Source organism: Canis aureus, chromosome 36 (genome assembly GCF_053574225.1).
Source record: "Canis aureus isolate CA01 chromosome 36, VMU_Caureus_v.1.0, whole genome shotgun sequence".
NCBI lineage: Eukaryota > Metazoa > Chordata > Mammalia > Carnivora > Canidae > Canis > Canis aureus.
Genome location: NC_135646.1, coordinates 3,886,215 through 3,903,871, shown reverse-complemented (window position 1 = coordinate 3,903,871; position 17,657 = coordinate 3,886,215). Strand labels below are relative to the sequence as shown.

At 38.3% G+C, this 17,657-nt stretch overlaps 1 long non-coding RNA gene across 1 annotated transcript in view; it reads left to right on the top strand.

The window, feature by feature from the left end:
* Positions 1-17,454, top strand: part of LOC144306052 (uncharacterized) — a 75,185-nt gene extending 57,731 nt beyond the window's left edge. The window contains exons 2-3 of the long non-coding RNA XR_013373083.1: positions 9,967-10,035; positions 16,332-17,454. This is a non-coding gene — a long non-coding RNA (uncharacterized LOC144306052). The remainder of the gene's footprint in view (positions 1-9,966; positions 10,036-16,331) is intronic.
* The last annotated feature ends 203 nt before the right edge of the window (positions 17,455-17,657 follow it).

Genomic DNA, 17,657 nt, shown 5'->3' with positions numbered 1-17,657 from the left:
GTGGACCACAGCAAACAAACAAAACAACACTCAGCAAGCAGAGTGGCAAGGAAGGTAAGGTGTTAGTGTAAATTAGGGCTTTCAGAAATGCTCCGAAGGATTAAAGGCCTTTGAATGAACTTGGATAGTGAGAGATAGGGAAGACCATTGAGAAGGGTCCTTAAGGGGGCAGCCCGGGGGGCTCAGCGGCTTAGAGCCACCTTGGCCTAGGGCGTGACCACAGGGTCTCGAGATCGAGTCCCACATCGGGCTCCCAGTGCATGGAGCCTGCTTCTCCCTCCGCCTGTGTCTCTGTCTCTCTCTCTGTCTCTCTCATGAATAAATAAATAAAATCTTAAAACAAAAAGAAGAAGAGGAAGAAGGAGGATCATTAAGAAGGGAATCATTAAATGCCCACGTGTGGAGGCCAGCACATGAGCAGAGATGGGGGACGACAGCTGTAATGATAAGAAAGGGGCATAGACACTGGTCAGGGAAAAGGGACAGAAATCCAATGAGGCTATAACCACAGTCTTGAAAAGACCCTAATAAAGTGGGTCTTTTCAGAAGAAGAAGAAATGACAGACAACAAAATAACAGAATTAATAAACAGATGTGTTGCCTCCAGAATTCCTAGAAGTAAAAAAGGAATCCAAATGATAAAGAGCTAACAAACTGTATTTAACTAAAACCAGTGTCTGAGCTAGATAAACAGTTTAGGACAAAACAGCCGGAAACTGCTGTCCTCTCTGAGTGCAGGCAGAGAGCTGCCCGAGGGGAGAGACGTGGCCAACGTGGGAAAAGCCGGAGGAGAAGAGCTTCCAGCCCTCACCATCCCAGGTGTGCTCTCCAGCCGGCGGGGTGGACCTGACTCGGGAATCCTGGTGGGACTACAGGTTGCCTGGCTCTGCCTCCCACCTGCAGAGTCGGCATTTTAACCAGATTCCCCGGGATGGGCCTACATGTTGATGGCTGAGGAGCTCTGTTCTGGAAAAATACAGACGGGCAAATCGTTTGGTTTTCAACACATGCCAGTTCTGTAGGCTGAAGCCTTCTGAGTTTCGATGCTAGTGTCCGCCGGGCTGCAGAAGGAATTCTTCAAGAGCTGGTTGATGCACACACTGAAGGGCTGTGGGAACCTCCAGGAGCCGCAGGAGACCTCTGAAAACCAAGCATGCAAACCAAACCTACTTCAGAGCTTAGGAGCTTGGGGTGGGATAGCAGAGAGAGCCAGCCAGGTACTTTGTTTTTTTGTTTTATTTTGTTTTGTAAGGGGCACCACAACAGAAATGTTAAGGACAAAGGCTCTGGGGGGGCCTGGGTGGCTCATTCGGTTAAGGGGCTGCCTTTGCCTCGGGCCATGATCCCAGGGTCCTGGGATCAAGGCCCGCATTGGGTCTATGCTTAGTGTGGAGCCTGCTTCTCCCTCTCCCTCTGTCCCTACCCCCGCCCCATTTGAGCTCTCTCTTTCTCTCTCAAATAAACAAAATCTTAAAAAAAAAAAAAAAAAAAAAAAAGAACACAAGTTCTGGTGCCAGATTACTGGGTTCAGATCTTAGTTTTTCCACTTACTATGTGACTTTAACTAATTGGTTAACTTCTCTGTGTCTCAGTTTACTCATCTGTAAAATGGGGGAAATGACAGTGCCTGTTTCATAGATGCCAGTGACAATGGCATGAGCTGCTAAAAGTCAAGCACTTCTAAATGTAGTGTGGAGCCTGGTTTGGATCCTGGAACAGGAAAAGGACATTGGTGGAAAAACTGGTGAATTCAGATAAAGTCTATAGTGTAGTTAATAGCAATGCCCCAATGTTTTTCTCTTAGTTTTGACAAATGACCAGGGTTATATAAGATTTAACGATAGGAGGAACTGAGTGATGGGTGTATGACACTCTTTGTACTATGTTTGCACCTTTTTCATAAATCTGAAAGTATCCCCAAATAAAGCATGTTAAAAAAAAAAAAAAAACTTTTGTAAGACAGTACTCAACCATGGAATAAACAGTAATGTGAGCTATTATAATTGCTATAAAATTTTATTTATTTATAGTCCATATGTAGAAATCTAAGGATTTCTAATCTAAGCATTAGAATCTAAGGATTCTAATATAGGCAGACTAATCCTGATCCAGCGATAATTGCTTGATTGAAGATTTAGAAGATGTAAGTTCCAGATTTTGAGATCGCACAAAACTGTGAGAGAGCCAATGTATCGAAGGCTTGTATCCACTAGGTTTCTTCTCAGTGAAAGACTCCAACTGTAGCTTCGGTGCAAATTACAAAATCAAAAGAGACACAGAATAATGGGCCTTGGGAAGGATGGGGTCAAGGAAACCCTGGGGATGTCAGTGGCAGGAAAGAATGGACAGTTGGAATGGCACTCAGCTCAGGGATGGGTGGCCCATACTAGTTTTCACCTCTGGGCTCCTTCAAGACTCATGGTCTAAGGAGCAAAAACAATTCTTTGGCCCAGCCTGGGTGGTATATTCCTTCTGGAGGCCAGCACATGAGCAGAGATGGGGGACGACAGCTGTAATGATAAGAAAGGGGCATAGACACTGGGCAGGGAAAAGGGACAGAAATCCAATGAGGCTATAACCACAGTCTTGAAAAGATCTTAATAAACTGGGAAGGACCCTAATGACAGAAACTCTGGCTTCAAGGTTAAGTTTGTTTTATAAAGGAAAAAAAAAATAAGCTAAGAGGTTCTAACTATCTGCAAGCAGAGTGTGAACCAACCTGTCATGTAGTTGGTCAAATACCACAACATAAGGAGGTTGGAGTGTACATCCAGGGGTTAAGTTTCTCCTGATGTCAGCACTAATTAGAAGGGTCTAGTTTCAGTTCTTGATTTTAGTGGGATATTTTCCGGTCTAGAATAAATAAGGTAGTGTTCCTGGAAGTCCTATAACTGTGTTTGGTGGTCTCCAAAGTGGGATCTATGCATTCCAGGGAGGAGCAAAATAACATTTTTGGGTGAAGGTACAATATTTGAGCGGCTGTTAATATTTACATTTCTTTTAAAAAAAAAGATTTTATTTATTTATTCATGAGAGACACACAGAGAGAGAGAGAGAGAAAAGCAGAAACACAGGCAGAGAGAGAAGCAGGCTCCATGCAGGGAGCCCGATGCGGAACTCGATCCCGGGTCTCCAGGATCATGCCCTGGGCTGAAGGCAGGCGCTAAACCACTGAATCACCCAGGGATCCCTATTTACATTCCATATAGAGAAGTAAATTCATTAAACTTAAGTGATACTTATTCTACAGATTGCATTGCCACTGGGGTGCTCCCTGGGACCAGAGGTTAGGTGGTTGTGTGTTACATATAATGCATCACGTGTTCTAACCAAGCACGAGTTCTACCCTGGTCTCATGGTCTTTTTGTGGGCTGTGACATAATTCAATTTAAATGGGCCTAGTGAGGTGGGTTCAGGAAGTAACATGAGAAGGTTCTCTCAAAGAGGCACCAGATCAGGGGGCGCCTGGATGGCTGAGTTGGTTAAGCATCTATTGATTTTGGCTCCGGCCTTGACCTCAAGGTCCTGGGATTGAGCCCCACGTTGGGCTCTTTGCTCAGCAAGGAGTCTGCTGGAGATTCTCTGTCTCCCTCTATCTTTCCACTCTCCCCTTCGCTCTCTCTCTCTCAAATAAATAAATCTTAAAAAAAAAAAAAGAGGTACCAGATCAGAATTAGCATTAATAATGGTAGAACAAAGAAACCGAAATGGAAGAGCATGTACTTGTGTTCCCAGCACAAATTCCTCATTAGCTACATTGAAAGATAAAGAGCAATAATGATCTAAATATATCTGCAAGAAGTTGGTCAACAAATTCAGAATTGTCAAGAAGGGTATCCGGACATTGAATTTATATCTACAACGCTAAATGATAAACCTTGCTCTAAATCAGCAGTTCTTACACATGGTGCAACTTTGCCCTCGAGAGAACAGTTGGAATGTCTGGAGACATTTTTGTTTGTCAAAATGGGAGATGCTGGGCTCCTGGGTGGCTCAGTCAGTTAAGCATCTGCCGTTGGCTTGGGTCGTGATTCCAGAGTCCTGGGACACTGAGTTCCACATCGGATTCCCTGCTCTCTGGGGAGCCTGTTTCTCTCTCTGTCTCTGCCTCTTTCTCTCTCTGTGTCTCTCATGAGTAAATACATAAAATCTTTTTTAAAAAAATTTAAAATGGGAAATGCTACTGGCTTCTAATGGTTAGAGGCTAGGGAGGGATGCTGCTTTAAAACTTCCTATGTACAGGGCAGCCCCCTACAACATAGAATTTTCTGGTCCAAAATGTCCATAGTGCCAAGAGTGAGAAGCCCTGATTAAATGTGTATTGTTGGGATCCCTGGGTGGCACAGCGGCTTAGCGCCTGCCTTTGGCCCAGGGCGCGATCCTGGAGACCCAGGATTGAATCCTACGTCGGGCTCCTGGTGCATGGAGCCTGCTTCTCCCTCTGCCTTTGTCTCTGCCTCTCTCTCTGTGTTTCTTATGAATAAATAAATAAAATCTTAAAAAAAATAAATGTGTATTGTTTACGATATTAGCGAATGATAGAACTGCATCTATAATATATATAAACATATATGATACATACTGCATACATATAAAGTAAAATGTATGTTATATATATGCATAAAATAACATAAAATGGGCAGTATGTGCTCAAAATACTTTTACGACAGGGGATTGTGAATAAAAAAAAAAAGAACACCATTGGAATAGCACATAATGGCTGCTTGATACAGGTTATTGTTTGCCTTTATTTAAAGAGTGGTTAAAGTTTTTGAAACCATGTCACAGAAATTATTGAAGGATCTGTGATTGCAGGAATTGAAACAGAAGATAAAGGAATTATGTTAGCTGTCTTCAAAAATCCAAGAGTATTTTGCAGAAGAAAGATTTGTCTTAGCAGTATTTTTCCAGAGGGAAGACCTAAGATCACTGGAATCAAACACCAAAATATCAAAAAACTATTTCGATAAAATAGAAGGAAGATTTTTTAAAGACAATTTAGTGGTTATGCAATGAAATGAGCTGCTATACTAGAGGAAATTCTCGCTTGGGATGGGACATTGGCCAAGATGAGCTACGTGGGCGTCAGCTCAGCAATTCTGCAATTTTGTTCTTAAAATAAATGAACAGCTTTTCAAGCAATTTCTGTTGTACTCCAATGGGCCACCTAGGTGTTTAAAGCAGAGGTCTCAAATTTGTGGTCCTCAAAAGTGTGTTTTCCAAAATGGTGTTTAAAAACATTTTAAAATTAATACCCAACATTTTAAAAGCAAGAGACTTCCCATAAACAACCCCTATTTCCGTTTTCTCTTCAGTACAGGAAGATAGGGCAGCACCAGGCCAACGTTCCTACATGGCAACAATAAGCTGGGAATGTCCCCTTTGTTCGCTTCTGTAACTTGCCTTAGCCCTAGAGAGTTTGAGTCTCAGCGCTGGAGAGTGGTTGATGAAATCAACTCTAGTGCCATATACTCTGGTGGCAAATCCTTCTGCCATCATTTACCAGTGGTATAACCTTGGGTAAATTACTTAAATTTTTTTTGGCTTTAATTTTGTCATCTCTGATATGATAACAATGATACCCATCTCATAAAAGTGTATAGAGATGAACTGGATTCACTAGAAGCAAAGTCCTTGAAAGAGTCCTTGCCACACAGCAAGCGCTCAGTGAGTGTCTGTGATTGTTATTTGTGTTTGTGGCTCCTGGTAGAAAGGCTGTCTGCTTGCCTTTCTTGTACAATTCTCAATGGAGTGTTTGAGTCAACGTTGTTTCCTTGATCTGACATTACCATCTAAGTGCATGTCATGCAAGGAACACAAGATGTTTCCATCCAGGCTTGGAAAAAATAGTCCTGACCATTTTAAATAAATGTCAGATCTTACAATTGGTTAAAATAAAGGAAAGGTGTGGTTGGGGGAGATGGGAAAGGACTGTCTGCTTTTTTTGCTAGGACTTCGATTATTTCATGTCAGAAGCTCATAGTGGAAATATGAGTCTACAAAACAACGTCGGGGAAGCCACAGGCACCATCACTATTGTGTGGTACAATGATCCCAGAGACGAGGAGGGGGAAACTCAAAAATGCAATTTAGAGTGGATGAAAGAATAATATTTTTTAAAAAACATGTCTTAGATCACTGAAGAATAACTTCAGTTCCCAGGGACCACTATAGCACCATTTCATCATCTAGAATATTCCAATTAGTTGATCTACAATGAAACATGAGTGAGTTAGGATTCTATTGTCATCTTGCCTAACTGAAATTAAAGGTTTATTTTGTATTACTTTTTTTTCTGTAGTTTTACAGAAAAAATTGAAAAAAAATGAGTAGCATCCATTAGAAAATATATTGGATTTAGTAAATTTTTACCATTGAACAACAACTGCTTTTGGTATTGGTTATATAACCTTCTTATTTTGGGATGGGGCTGAACAGAGATGGCATACATACCTTCCAACCCTGGTTGCTATTCAGAGCAAAACCACAAAGCCCTGAAATTGCAGGTTCGTTCGCTCTCCCGTGCTTAACAATCTCCCAAGGAAGACAGATGCATTTTCCAAGATAGTGGTTTCATCAAAGAACAGCCGATAATGACAGATAAAGAGCTGCCTGGTGGCTTTTTCAAGGATTTACTGAATACTAATAGGACACAGATTTGTCTGAGAAGAAGCCTTTGTGGTCAATGATTGCCTTGAGTCATTAAGCCTGGCCACCAATTGTTTTGCCCCACGGGATCTACTTTACCCAACCATGGAAAAAATAATAATCAGATATATTTTTTAATCACAAAAAAGAAGCTGGAATTTGAAGTATGTACATGTTTATGCAATAATGGGGAAGATTTGTGTGCATGTCAAGTGATTTCTGTTTCATGGCTGTAGTCGTTTGTTGTACGTGTAGGAGGCAGAATGAAATGACCCTGAATCATATCCTACTAAAGGGAGTCTGAATCCCCACCTGGATTTAGATAAGTGTATTTTAATGGAACCACTTGTTCACATCCCTCCTGAATTACACAATTAAGCTTTCCGTGTTGTATGGAAAGAAATGTTAATACATGTTAACATATACCTTATTATGTTCTGCTTTATAGCTTTCTCTCATTATTTATAATACGTGGGTCTTGCCTTCCCAACTATTGTATCTATTCCATGAGATCACAGATCTTTGTAATACTTCTTTTCTTCCTCTATGTTGATGCTACCAGACAACCAGGCACATAGCATAGGTTCAAAAGCCTATGCTGAATGAGTGGCAAAGATTGTGGATGCAGGGGGTGATAGGAGGAAAGATCACAAGGTTCCAACAGAAGCTGAGTTTTCAAAGGATTAAATGATGACTTACTTAGAAAGGCACTTGTCTGAAGGGAAAAATAGAACTTCAAGAAGGTGATGTGTCCTAACACTATTGAGTCAGGAGCTTCAAAACAACAATGGATAGTTTTGAATGATGGAGAAAAATCTTTAAGTATACCTAAATGGTATACTTTTATTATTTTATTATAATAAAATATGGAGAGTCTTCGAACCATATTCAATTTCCTTAAGACACTATGGATTAAGATAATGGATTAAGAATCAGATACCGTTCTTTGAAACATTTATAGACACATTTGCCCCCTCACTTTACGCTGTTTTTAATCACCATTGTTGTTGGCTTATTTAGAAAGATTTATTAAAAGATAATGATGACAGTGGTGTATTGTTGCCATTTTTACTATCACTAATCATAGAAAACATGTTAACTATTCTTCTGGAAACTTCTCACCCCCATTACTTGTATTGTCAATGAAATACATTGTCTAAAAGTTGGCATCCCATAAAGATTTCAATCTGATATCTTAATATGTTGTCAGTCAAATGTCTGCACTGAGGTCATGAACAGCCAAGAAGTAGAAGTGATGCCCTCAGCCCTTTTTATGAAGTTGTCAAAGGGAGAGTAAACGTAGCACTCATTGTTTCATAACTTTTACAAAAAGCCATGGTGAATTTTATGTAAACACCAGCATCTTTGATAATGTAAGTCATCTACGGTTGAGTGGAAATGTCATCTTTCCTGCAGTAGGTAAGTGATGAACTTACACTGTATCAGGACATACTCAGGCCCACCTGTGTTTGAGTTGCTATTATAAAATCTATGTACCATTGAGGTCCTACTTAGAGAATTTGAATTCATGGAAGCAACCACCTTGTGAGTCAGCACTTCAATACATTTCTTTAGTGCATATTATCAGTTATGCATCCTCTACTTTTGTACTAATTTCATAAGAGAAGGGATAGTGACTTAACATTTGAACAATTCTTATGGGTCAAGCTTTGTATAGGGCTGTAGTACTTTATCAATGACTCTTCAACAATACTGACCTGTGATTATCCTCATTTATACAAGAGGAAAATGAAGCATGGAGAGATTAAGAAACTTGCTCAAGCGACACACAGCTAGTGAATGTGAGAGTTAGAATTTGAATCCAAATCTATTTTAAAACAAAACTCATGATGTTTGTCCTTCTTCATCTCCTATTAAAAATATAGATTTTCAGGGCGCATGGGTGGCTCAGTCAGTTAAGCATCTGCCTTGGGCTCAGGTCATGATCTCAGGGTCCTGGGATCGAGCCCTTCACAACTCCTTGCTCAGCGGGGAATCTGCTTCTCTCTCTCCTCCTGCTCTTGCTCTCCCCCTCTCTCAAATACATAAATAAAATCTTTAAAAAATAAAATTGAAAAAAATTTTAGATTTTCGAGTTTTGCAATTCTATCACCCTAATTGATTTGCTTTTTATATCGATAAAACTAACATTTACTGGGTGTAGACTACATTCCATAGGTTCATGTGCTAAGTGCTTGAAATGTATTTTTTTTCATTCTCATAACAACCCTGCAACGTAGGTATGATTATTATAATTTCTATTTTATAAAAGTAGAAACTGAGGCATAGGAATGCTATCTAAATTGCCCCAGGACTAGTGACTAAGAAACAGGAAACGAGGATTTGACCCCGGGCAGCATGTCTTCAGAGTCTGTCCTTGTAATGACTATCTTCAACTGATATACTCCATATGCCTTACCATCTTGAACACAAGCACAGACTTAGCTCCGACCTTGAAGTGTGCCAGTTAGGATATTGATATGTAATTACTAGTAGAGACTCAAAATAGAGCTTCTCTGGGTGCCTTACTTCAAAATAGTTGATGTACCAGCTGAATTGGACTGAATAACATTTTGCTATGAGTTTTATATTTTTAGGCACCAATTTTTCCTATATTTTAACATTGTGTCTCTGAAAGAACAATTTTTATCTATACTATTGAAAACACAAGTGATCTTCAATATAATATATGTGATGTTTGCCTATCAAGTTCTGTTTTTTAGTTCAATGTAAATTAATTACAGAAAATGTATAGGTCAAAGTGGGTTACAATATAGTTAAGATTTCCCGTTGTTTTAGACGGAGGACTCAAAGTAACATCTTAGTATTGCTTTGAGTTTTAAAATAAAATAAGTGGGCATCTTGCTTGCCTTTGAAGATCCTTTTGCTAATCTCAGATTGCTGTCTGAAATTTTAATAAGTGATTTAAAATGTGCTTACACAAAGAACCTTGTCCAAGTTGTCTGTTTCTGCCAAATTAAACTATTAAACTAAGTAACTTAATTAAAATCCTTTTAGCTTTTAATCAATATTTTATTTATATTCATATTTCCTGGGAAGCTTGATTAGTTTTCTGGATGTGATAGTTATTTCTCTCCCATTTATCAAAGGTTGTTTTTTAAAGAAGAAAGTCTCTCCTCCAAGGCCATGGAGCCAGGAGGAAGCTGAGGAGGATACCTTTGACGCATGCCCCTGCTCCCTCTACTAGCTCTAGGTGCACAGGCAGGTGGGCAGAGCACCCACAACTTATTGGAGAGACTCTAGCAGCTGTTTGAGAGACAGGCATGGTGGCATTGTCCTTTCACTCTTCCCTTGCAGAGACCCTGGAAACATATATGACCGTGATCACAGGAAGTAAAGACCACACTGTGCTGCCCAAGCCAAAAAGTAGGTTTTCCTATTCTTTATTCTCAAGAATTAAATAGTTTTTTAAGATCTGTGAGAATAATGCCTTTTCTGTTCCCCTGCCACCTTTCTCCATGCCTAGTTCCATTGGAAAAGTGTTGCCCATTTCTCAGAAGCAACCACTTCTAGCTCTTTTTAGAAATTTATGTATCAGTACCTTTAAAAGGCGTGCTTACAACCTCTCAAGTGTTTAGTTTAGTCATACCTACTCATTTCTTAGTGTAGAGAATAATGACTTATTTTAATCCACACCCTCACCTGGTGCCTACCCAGATGTATCTACATGTTCTAACCACACACCTCATTCTCCCAATGGAATTACAGCACAATTTTGGTTAAATAAGTATTTAACATTGACATTTCCATGACCTTGTAAGCACTATTCTCAACTAAATCACTAGTATGCTGTAACAACTCTCCTTTCTTGGAAAACTCTTTGTTTTCCTTTAGATCAACTGTCTTTCTTGTTGTTATTTACGTAGGTTTCTGTGTGCTCATCTAATTTAGTTTCAAATTCTCTCCTAATTGATAAAATCTCCCTCAAAATATATCAAACATATAGCATTATAAAATATTGTCTTCTTGGAGGCAGCACTTGCAGAGCCTTCTGACCTGCCCTAATCCAGGCTGGTTGGTCTTTGTGGGTGGCAGTACACAGGTGCCATTCTGAAATCGGTCTTCACCATCCTGGAGAGTCATTCATCTCTCTAAGGTGCTGGGTTCCTGCTTTCCTGCATTTCAATCTGCGACTTTGTTGGATTTCTCTCATGTCTTGATAAAGCACATTCTCCTATAGTAAGTTGTCTGACATCCAACACATCTGAAAAAGTCTCCATTCAATTCTTGTAGTTAATTAATAGTTTCTTTGGGTGTGGAATTTTAGGTTGGCGTGGTAAATAGTTATTATACAAAAAACAAAAACAAATTAAAAAGAAAAAAAAACATGTAAAACAGCATCTCCCACTCCACTAGGAGGTCTTGGAATGTGACTTTGATGTTCCTCAGAGAGGTGAGGTCACTATCCCCTGCCCTAGACTCTGGACAGACTTAAAACTATGGTGGTAGTGATACTAAGTGACCTTCAACAATGAGACACATAGGTTATATGGGTCTCACTTGGCTTTTTGTTTTGCTTTGTTTTGTCTTCCTTTGGTACACTTGACTCTTGGAACTCAGAAAGCACACCAAGAGGATGCACAAACCACTCTGTGGAGATGCCCATAAGGAGAGGAATCCATAGTAAGTTATCAGTTTCCTACCCAGACTATGATTCTCATGACCACATGAAGTAAATTATTTTCTGCCCCAATAGCCTGAATGGATGCAATACACTCCCCCTTGGAACTTTTAGCACATTCCCCAGTGATTGAGAAATAAGATCTGAAGATGAGGGTCAGCGTCAGAAGTCCAACAGGTGATTCTAAGATTCTAAGCAACAGTCATACTTTAGTGGTTCTCTCACTTTGAGGAGTGGCACCTCATATCTCCTTAGAGCAGCACAACCTCGTATCTACTCAGGGATTCCTGACTTACATCCCAAGTCTTACCTACTATATTGGTGTGCCTTTTCTAGAGAATTGACTATATGCAGGAAGAACTTAAAAAGATCCTATGGGTCTACTTATCTGGCTCCTCATGCCCTTCCTGATCTAATTCTCTCCTCTCCACAGTGCTAACCAGAAGCATGGCTGAGAAGCATCAGGCTAGGCCAACAGAAAGACCAAGTGATTTCTGTGTTGTCTTGAAATTGCCAATCCATGAAGGTGAAGAGCATAAAGCTTGTGTCTTCCTTAGTCTTGTCCTTGACTTTCCCTGTCCTATCAGCTGCTGTCCCTAAACAATTGTGTTGGTGTCGAGGCGGGTGTTCACCTGCTTTACATCACATCACAATGTGTTTTAGGATCAAAATGTATTTTGGAGATTATTTAATCCAAAAGCAAAATTTTAAGAGATGAAGTCCTTATATAAGTCCATCTTATATAAGATGAAGTCCTTATAATAAGTCCTTATCTAATATGCCTATATTATATGACTTGCTCCAAATCACATAGTCAGTGACAAATCTAGAAATCTGATGTGGGATTCCTGACTTATATTCTAAGTCTAAAGTACTTTATTGATTTTTATGCCATGAAAATGTAGGGTTTAAGACAAATAGTTGCTTTAAAGTTTATCTATAAATGAAGTTTACAATTATGGGATATACTCAAACTTCTTTCACTTTTTCAGAGTATAGGAAAATTTTTCTGGTAGCAATTGCCTACACTACATTCTATGATCATTTTGTTTGAGTTCTTTCTTTGTTAATTTATGTGTCCTTGATTGTCAAGAATTCATTATCTTTTTACTGTTTCTATGTTCAGGGCAATTTTACAACATACACTTTGTAAATTCTTTTTGTTTTCTCTACAATAATTTTCAGTGTCCTCATTACCTACAGACTAGGGGAAAAAAATAGCCACTTCACAGCCATCCTCAAAGACCATCCCTTGGGACTTCCCCCACTCTAAATTACAATGTTCTTTTTATTTGGTATATAACTTTAAATGCAGACATTCCAAGAATAAATTGCAAGGGGTCCTTCTCTTTAGCTCCTCTTAGAAACATTCTTAGAACTATTCCTGAGCAATATCTTTCTTCGGGAGTCCCCAAAGATTGTGGGAAATCATTAGATAACAGCTATTTCCATTATAGTCTTCTCATCTCAGCACAGCTGGCCATATACATTTTATTTTGCTTGTTCTGACTTTCGAAATTACCATTAAAACTTCCTTAAAAAAAAACCATACACTGTATTGACAGGAAAAAGGGAATGCACAAAGCTAATCAAAGAGTTTTATACTTTTCATATAGTATTAGGATCAAAATTAAACTACAGTGTTCATGACCAAAGATTTTTGTTTGCTCTTATTTTGCATTATGTAAGGCTCCACAAAGAATGGCATGTGTGCTGTTTCTCTCCTTTCCAGAACCAGGGAAGACATTAAAAATCAGTCACAGAACTCCACTGTGAAGACTCAGAATCTTTCTTAACACAGACCCTAGATAGCCACTAACAATCATATATGCGAATTTAAAACCCATTCAGCTAATCTATATTTTAGCTATTCTATGTATCTTGAAAATAGCAGACACATGAAATTCTAAATATACACTAGGAGTGGATTAATATATTATTACTGGGTTTTTTTTTGTTTGTTTGTTTGTTTGTTTGTTTGTTTTGCCTATTGAAAGCATGGTTTTAGCTTACAAAGACTTCCCAGAAATTCCTCTTCCCTTAACATAAAAAAGACTTTCAGAACCTTATGATTCCTTGTGGTAAAATGAAATAATGAACTGAATTAGGTTTCTTAGTTTTAAAAATATGTAAATCTCTTCTTTGAGTCCAAGAACATTAGCTAAGAAGAAACATCTAAATAGTGACAGAAAGTTAACATTTAAATCAGAAAAGACACTGCCAATTAAAAATTTTGCCAAAAAGAAATGTCTCTAAGACAATTATGTCTTAAAATAATACAGAAAATGATATTTTCAAGTTGCATAATTCTATTTACAAAAGCATTTAAGTAGAATTAATGCATACTCCATATTTCTATCATTAGTAAAATATGAGACTTTTTGGTGGAATCAGATCCATCATGTAACTCGATTCTGCATGTGACTTAATTACTCAAACAGCATCTAGCTTAGACAAACCAACCAACCAAGCAACAAACAAAAACCATACAAAACAGCAAACAAACACAACTGAAAAAACAGTTGTGACTGAATAGGGCCAATGAAAGGAAAACCTTTGAGAGTTGGGAGTCAGTAAATATGGACATTTTCCTGAGAATTATGGTTCTAATTTCCCCTCACCCCAGTTAGGTCCTTCTCTCCTCTTACTTGATCAGCACTAAAGGGAATGCATTTCAGTTGGAAGGAAATGGAGAACATGATCCATTGAAGTCTACAAATCTCAATTTCTAGAGAATCTGTCATGTTGAGGAAAGGTGGCGATTAGGTTGACCTTCCCCAGCAGTTTCTTAGACAGGGGAAAAAAAAATTAAAATAACTCAAGGTAGGCCACCTCAGAGTCACTACTGTACAATACGCCAGGAATCCGACATTAATAGAAACTCAAAAGAAGAGAAAGTGAGCTGATTAAACCTCAAAGCCCTTGGGCAGAAATTAGCTTTAGAAAGCTCCTAACCAGCTCTGTTTGTGACGGGCTGGGTATCACCCCAGGTTCAGCAACAACCTTGTGAGCCTGAAATATAAATTAAACCATGTAAAATGAATGAGGATAAGCTTTCTCCTAGAGATACAGATTAGGTGTACCTCATTTATGAAATGATCTTATTCCTGAGGTTTTAATAATTTTCACTAATTTTACAGTAAATATTGGTGTTAGCTCACTCAGAGAGAAGCACATAAGACACATGACAATTAGTCATGAATAGTTTTTATGATGCGAATTTTAGCTAAAATTTTTTCTCTTAGGGGCAAAGATTAGGATCTTTAATTAGTAATGATAGAAATGCAAGTGTGGGCTATTACCAGTGTTTCAATTCTCCTGATGGGATGGTACATCCCTTCTGCAAAGTGACTTGCTTCGGCCACTGTTGCATAAGGCAGAAAGTGAGTAGGACTAAGGTGTTCACTTCCAGGCAGAAGTCTTGGTGAGATAGGGTACATTCAGCTATGTTCCTTTCTCCATGACGCAGGGGCATGATAAATGTGGAGGTTCTATCATCTTGAGTCCCTGAGTGAGAGTGGCATGGAGCAGAGCCACCGCCAGTCTAAGAGACTGATTTAGCAAGACTGAGAAATACACTTTTATTATTGTGAGTCACTCAGATTTAGGAACTGTTTGTTATTGCAGCATCACGTAGCCTGTTCTGACAGATATGAAGGCTTTCTCTAGTATTTGGGCAGCAGCTGACTTGTATGACGAAAAACCAACAATGGCAATTTAGCCAGAGAGAGTATTGGATTGAAAATTACTTAATTTTAACATAACCTCTCCTCAATACCCTACGATCAGGCCAGTGCAAATGTCTCTAGTGGCTGAAACTCTTCCCTCGCGATTTGTGGGCCCTCCTAAGCCTTAACATTGAACAGACTGATCTGGGGTCTGGTGGGGGAAGACAATCAAATCCAGTCATTCAATGTGAAGGACGAAATGGAAGGAGGAGTTGGGTTTACTGGAATACATGTTAGAAGGAACCAAGCGGTCCTATAAAGTGAACTATAAGGATTTCTAAATCCATTCTGAGGTTTGAAAATTCAATAAGTTTTATTCCTATGTATTGAGAATCTATTATAAAGAAAAGCTATTAGACTGACAAAGAATCAAATAAATGAACAAAGGAACCACCTCTGGACAGACTATATAATTATAAGGTCATGTTATGTGAATTTTTCAAAAGTCACTTCTGCTAAATTCATGGAAACTTGTCCACCTAACCTTAGTAGCCTCAAATATGGATGAACCCCAGTAAAATGACACCTTGATGTTAAAGCTCTGCTTTAACTACTTGCAATATTGTTATAATTACTCTATGGTCATTAAAATTCCTGTATTCTTTGGTTCCATATCTTATTTTAATAGTAGTTAGGACAATCTAGCATGTGCTTAAGAAGCACTGGATCCATTTTATTCAGATCCTACTTATCATATTAGAAATTTTCATCTTTCTTAAATAGTTATGCTTTCCTTTTATTTATTTTTTTGATATCCCCTTTTTCTTAATTACTTTTTAATATTCTTGTTCTTAAATTTGGCTTTGGTCTTTGAAGGAACTGCTTTCAAACTATATATTTATACTTTCTTGATTCTAAAAACATTTGTAGAGACCTTTTTTTAAAAGATTTTATTTATTTATTCATTAGAGACACACACAGAGAGAGAGAGAGAGAGAGAGAGGCAGAGACACAGGCAGAGGGAGAAGCAGGCTCCGTGCAGGAAGCCTGACGCGAGACTCAATCCCAGGGCTCCAGGATCACACCCTGGACTGAAGACGGCACTAAACCGCTGAGCCACCCAGGCTGCCCTGTAGAGACCTTTTCTACTTTCTAGAAAACAGTCATAAAATCAGGGAGAAGTTGATTAAGTGGATATAATTCAGAGGCTGTAGAGTTACATCTCCTAAATCAGGTAAATGATCCTTGATTATTCTGTGTGTTATTAATGCTTCTGTTGCAGGTATGTGTGTGTTAAATACAAATATGAAAACCTAAGTGAAAACACATTGAAATCTATTACTTAATTATTCATATTTTTTTATTTCCAACAGCTTAGAAATTCTACAGACTCTCACCATGAAGAACTCACGGTTCTCTTCTCTGAGCCCCTAGAGACATTTCATCATAACTCTGTTGATTATCCCATTGCATTATGCATCTATATGGTTTGTGTTCCCACGAGATTGTGAGCTTCTTAAAGCTAGTGATGATATTTGGTTTTCTTTGTTTTCTAACTGCCTGGTCTGAGTATGGTTCAGGGGAGGTATTTAATCACTGATTCCTGAATGAAAGAATAAATGCATGAATGAATATTACATCTCCCCAACTATAGTTTAAGTTTCTTAAGATCAAGAATGGTATGCTACACTTCATTGAATGTTTTCCTTAAATATTTTTTAATATTACCAAAAACGGCTCTTACAGAACATGAGAGAATGAGGAAAAGAGTCAGGTCCAGAGATTTTGTTAGGTTGTACTTAGATTTAGGAATTAATTCTCCTTTTTTTGTTTTTTGTTTTTTTTAATCAATGCCTAGGTGAATACAATGGAATACTACTTTGTAGAAACCAAGGATTTCTTTAATAGAATATCTGGAAGAAAATCAATTTGGCTTCTGAGTCAAGCTAAGAATCAATGGTCATAAAGTTCTTTGAGACTTCTCTACTTAAGAGGTGATATCAGTGTTCCTTACCCTAGAACCTGGGTGGGCTTATGATGGTTTCAACCACTAGGGAGTACAGCAGAAGTGGCATTGTGTAACTTCCACATCTAGGCCAGAAAAAGTCATATAACTTTTGCCTCGTTTACTAGAACACTTGTCATGGAGTACTCAACTGCCATCTAGGAAGCCTAATCAACCAGAAAGAGCTACACTGAAGATGGACTGGTGATGGGCTTTTCTGAGCCAGTACAGGATGGCCTCAGCACATCAAGCTCCATCTGCACTGTTATGGTCCTTAAAAATAGATGCTTACTGAGACCTTCATGAATTATTCTGATTCACAACATCTTGACCCTTCTCTGAATTTTTAAAATTTGTTATCTGTGCCATTCATTTGACATTTAACCACATCTTTGTCTTATACATGTTTCATATTTATATCTTTCTTCTTTTTTATTTTATTTTATTTTATTTTATTATTTTATTTTTTCTCCTTTTTTATTTTAAAAACTATTTTGTAACTGTTTGATATATATATATATATATATATATATATATATATATATATATATATCTTATTTTTAAATCCAGAGCATAAGTTACTTGAGAGGTTTTTGTATTGTGCCTCTCAGCACTTCCTCCACATCTTGCCCCTTTTCAATAGATGCCTGCTAAATAGTTTTTCAACATGTAAGTCATGTTTAAACATTTTCCC